This window comes from Chinchilla lanigera, unplaced genomic scaffold, assembly GCF_000276665.1.
Source record: "Chinchilla lanigera isolate Chin_1 unplaced genomic scaffold, ChiLan1.0 scaffold00077, whole genome shotgun sequence".
In the NCBI taxonomy this organism is placed as follows: domain Eukaryota; kingdom Metazoa; phylum Chordata; class Mammalia; order Rodentia; family Chinchillidae; genus Chinchilla; species Chinchilla lanigera.
The window spans coordinates 10,035,254-10,039,880 of NW_004955478.1; the positions used below are offsets into that span (position 1 = coordinate 10,035,254).

At 42.7% G+C, this 4,627-nt stretch overlaps 1 protein-coding gene and 1 long non-coding RNA gene across 2 annotated transcripts in view; one reads left to right on the plus strand and one right to left on the minus strand.

The window, feature by feature from the left end:
• Nucleotides 1–3,410: 3,410 nt before the first annotated feature.
• On the minus strand, nt 3,411–4,471 carry LOC102013605. The gene is made up of 3 exons (XR_263713.2): nt 4,341–4,471; nt 3,945–4,037; nt 3,411–3,687 (listed from the first exon to the last, which is right to left on the minus strand). It is a non-coding gene; the product is annotated as an uncharacterized LOC102013605 (long non-coding RNA).
• Nucleotides 4,434–4,627, plus strand: part of Kansl1 (KAT8 regulatory NSL complex subunit 1) — a 181,484-nt gene continuing 181,290 nt past the window's right edge. Inside the window, exon 1 of the mRNA XM_005402256.1 lies at nt 4,434–4,519. The gene's annotated coding sequence lies outside the window, so the exon portion shown is untranslated. The remainder of the gene's footprint in view (nt 4,520–4,627) is intronic.

The following is a 4,627-nucleotide window of genomic DNA, read 5'->3' on the forward strand; positions in this document are numbered from 1 at the left end:
TTTTAAAATTACTGTGATAGGGCCAGGGATATAGCTCAGTGGTGTAAGCGACTGCCTGGCAAGCGTAAGGTCCTGAGTTCAATTCCTGGAAAAAAAAAAAAAAAAAGTAGTACACACAGTAATCCCGTAAAATTACTGTGATAAAAAATAATGAAAAAGCTTGTTAATAATGCTATATACAGTAGAGCATAGATCTGTCCCCATTATATACATGTGTTTAATATATAAAACAGGATACGGACTCACTTGAATCTATAAATAGTTAAACAAGTTATTTTGGGAGGGCGTTCAAACAGCCTTTCATCAGAAAATAAAATTCTTTCGGAGATTTTTTTATAGAGAAGCTAATCCTTTCCTGAAAAGCTATTCACCGATTGTTTGTGGACCAGGTTGATCAAAAATATAAAATTCCCATCCAAAGTGGCTTCAGGTGTCCGCTGTACATTTGTCCCCTTTCAACACTGCAGGCAGGCACATAAAAACATACTCATCTACAGCTACAGTCGTGGGGACGACCAGCCACGATCAAAATCTCACTGAAGGCTACCACGAGTCTTGAATTTTGACACATCAGAGTATAATATTATTGTTCATTTAGTTTTTAATTTCAGTTCATGTGCTCTAATATAAACTCAGTGGTATTCTCTGATTGAAATTCAAAGTTTATCCTTGAGAGCAACTCTGTGACAGTCATATAAATACCTCCAAGTTTCCAAACTTCCAGAGAATATATCACCGGCATAAAGTCTAGGGCAGTGGTAGGGGACCTACATGTGCGTGCCACCGCTGGCTGTTATCACTGCCAGCTCTAAAAGGTTTGCCATCACTGTTCTAGGGCATTAAGTAGTGCCTGTCACATAGTAGATGCCCAATAAATATTTTGGGGAAATAAATGAATTCTTGGAGGTGGAATTACCAAATTAAAAGGTATACAGCTTTATACTTTTATTTTATTATTATCATTATTTTTTGAGACAAGACCCTAGTATGTAATTCAGGGTAGCCTTAAACTCACTACGTAGCCCAGGCTAGCCTTGAGCTTGCAGCAATTCTCCTGCTTCAGCTTCCTGAGCATGGCTGGGATAACAGGCATGCACAACTACACTCAGCAATAATTTTGATGGGTATTGCCTAATGGCATAGATATTGGAAAAATTTATATTTTCACCAGTACTGTAGAACAATGACTATTCCTCTCTATTCTATTGCCAATGCAATGTTACTGAACTGTTTATCGTGTTCTGTTAGATTAAATGATATCTCAATGGCATAGGGCTTTTTTTTTGTTTGTTTTTTGAGACAGGATCTCACTGCGTAGTTCAGGCTGGCCTCAAACTCATGGCAATCTTCCTGCCTCAACCTCCCAAGCAATAGGGTTACAGGCATGTACCACCACACTTGCCTAAATCCTTTTATTTTCTTGTATATCTAGTAGTGGGATAGCTGGGACATAGCGCATGGATATCTTAAATTTACTGAATTACATCAAAGTCTTTTTCTAAAGTGGTTGTTAAGGCCAAGGATATAGCTCAGCAGCACAGCACCTGCCTGGCAAGTGTGAGGTCATGAGTTCAATTTCTGATACCAAAATAAATAAATAAATAAATAAATAAATAAAGTGGTTGTACAAGTTTACACTCCCACCAGCAACGTAGAAGAACTGCTAGTCTTTATTGATTTGTAGGAGTCTTTATATGCATTCTTATGGAAATTAGCCCTTGGTAACATAAGCAAATTTTTCTGAGTTTACAGTGCCTTTAAAGAAACACTGATATTCCTCCCTTAGAGGAATGAAAAACATACTGGAAAAAATAGAATATTCTGTGAACCATTTAAGTGGAAAACAAGTGTTTGGGATTAAGCTTTTTATTGCTCTTTAATTTGCTACCACCCATGTCACTGACACAAAGAGTTATGCCAGAAATTTTCATGGAATTACCAGGAATACAAGATGATAAATGTAATGATAATGACGGCGAACACCTGTTTGCCATGTTACTTTTAAAATCCCCTGTATATCTATACACAAATTTGGTCCTCACCACAATCCTCAGAAGTAGGCACAATTCCCTAATAGGAAATGAAGAATTGGACTGAGGATGATTTGTGAGGGTGATATAAGCAGAATTAATCAACTCAGGGAAAAGATTCTTAACTGATAAAGATGTTTTCTTTTTACAGTTTGTTTTCCTTCTTGGGAATGAATGAGAACCCATCCTGGCTTCCTTTCCCCATCATCTCAGCTCTGCTGAACTTCGAGTGTGTTCTTGTGCTCCTCTTCCTTCCTGGGGTCAACCCAGAGCCGCATGCAAGCCAGCACCCTACACCGAGTTAGTTATACCCACAAGCCAGCACCCCACATGAGTTATACCCTCAGCCTCTTCTCCTTCAACTCTCATATTTTGCTTGTTCTTTGCGTCGTGGGGAGGGTGTCAAGCATCTGCAGGAATGAGTGGAGCCAGAGAGGGTTTTGTGTCACGGACAAGAAAGAAGCAATAGGAAAGAGGGTTCACGAAGTGTGTAGAAGGTGGCGGGAACGATTATTTCTTTAGGGTAGTATTTCTCAATCCGTGCTCAACAGGAAAAAAATATACACTTATTTTTGCTGTAGTCCAAGAGAAAATTAGCATATCCCTCAGTTACAACTAGATCAACAAACCACGGTAGTGTTAGCAATACCCGCGATATATATTTTTTTGTCTTTTGAGACAGGGTCTCACCATGCAGTTCAGGCTGGCCTTGAGCTCACTGTGTAGCCCAGGCTGGCCTTGAACTCACAACGATCCTTCTGTCTCCGCCTCCTGAGCGCTGGGATTACAGGCATGATCCTCCTGCCTCAGCCTCCCCAGTGCTGGGATTACAGGTGTGTACCACCACACCCAGCTACCCGTGATTTTATCATCAAGAGAAATCACCGATTTTTTTGATAGTTGTTGCAGATGATATCTTAGAATAACATTTATGCTCACATATGATCTTAAAATTATAGTGGTCTGTTATTATATTAATAAAACCCACATACATCATTATATTCTACTTTTAGAAATATTTTGAAAACTTTTAGTATAGATCGTCTCATTTGGATTCCTATGTGTGTTGTGAATTTTAAGACAATCAGGGTGTGTTATGTACATGTAGCAGCTCCCCACAATGAATATAATAAATGTGTAGTGCAAATGTACACTAAAAAGAAAACAAAAACAAAAAATGAAACCCACACACATTCTGAGAAAGATCTGTATGCGCTATCAGACTGCCAAAAGGTCTGTGGTATGAAAAAAATTAAGAATTCTGATTTACAAGTATTTTCTGGATTTCCATACTCGTTGTCACATGATTACCAGAGCCCAAGGAGAGTCCCGTAAGTGAACCCTAAGACCTGTGTTGCAAAAAAAAAGAAAAAAAAGAGCTGCATTGCTCCTATAGCTTTATTGTTTTACCAGAGACCTTTGCTCCTTTAATTTTCATGGAGCTTTACTATTCTGTTCCTTTTTCATCCTCTTAACTTTAAATGTGGGTGCTCGTTAACATTTTTGGGGAGAATTTGTCCTCTAGCATGTCCTAGACCACTCCATTTAGGTTGTAAACGCTGTGCCCCTCGAGTCTAGACTGTCCACCTACTCTGAAGTCCCAAGATTCCAGCTGCCTCTGGACACCTCCGCGGGGTTTCACCCCTGGTATCTGGAACTTGAACAAATGAAAAATTAAGATTCTTCTCTGTACCTGCATTATGGCCCAAGTTCCCTGTCTGTTCCCTAGTTTTGTGACCAAAAATTTTAAAAAAATTAAAAATTTTTTGGAATGTTTATGAATGGTACAGAAATCAAAAGCTACAAAAAAATACGCAACGAGATTGTCTCCCCCGCCATGCCCTCGGCACCCGGGTCCCCTTCCAGAGGCAACTGCTGTTAACCAGCTGAGAGTGATCTCTGATTCCTGCTCACACAGTATCAGCTACATCTTGAGTCTTTCCTTGTCTGTCAGACGTGCGCCCTTTCCTCCTAGGCCCTCCTGATCTTCTATCTGCTGGACTTTCTCTGTAAAAATATTTGCATGTGTGCATTTTATATACACGTACAGAATCTCCCCCTGTGGCCTTCCGGCCTCGAGTTCTCATCGCGTCGCTTCCTGGATGAAGAACCTGGAAGGGTGAGGGGGCAGGGGTTGGGGGTGATGGGGAACGGGACCCAAGGACTTGGCAGGGGTTTGGATCGGCCTGCTGGTGTGGAGCACGGCCAGGATCCCTACTCCTATTCCCCCCCGCAGGCCCCCTTCCAGTTCTCCCGTCCCAAAGCCTCCCATTTCCAAGGGCCCAGACAGAGACAGAGACAGCGAGATACACAGAGATAGAGACGCAGAGGCACCAGCATCCCTCTCCTCCTCTGTCCCGCCCCGCCGCCCTGACGGACACTCGCTGCCAGCCAATGGCGCCCACGATGAGCCCTGCGAGGGCCAATGAGAGACAGAGGAGGGCGGAAGGTTCCCCGCCCCCACTTCTAGGCTTGGTTGAGCCGTGCAGGTAGGTCCGGGGCTGGGGGAGCTGCCGTTGGCACTGGTGCCCCCGGGGGTGGGGGCGCGAGCGGGCCGGGGTGATGGTGGGCAAGGGGGGCAGCCCCTCCTGGGGAGC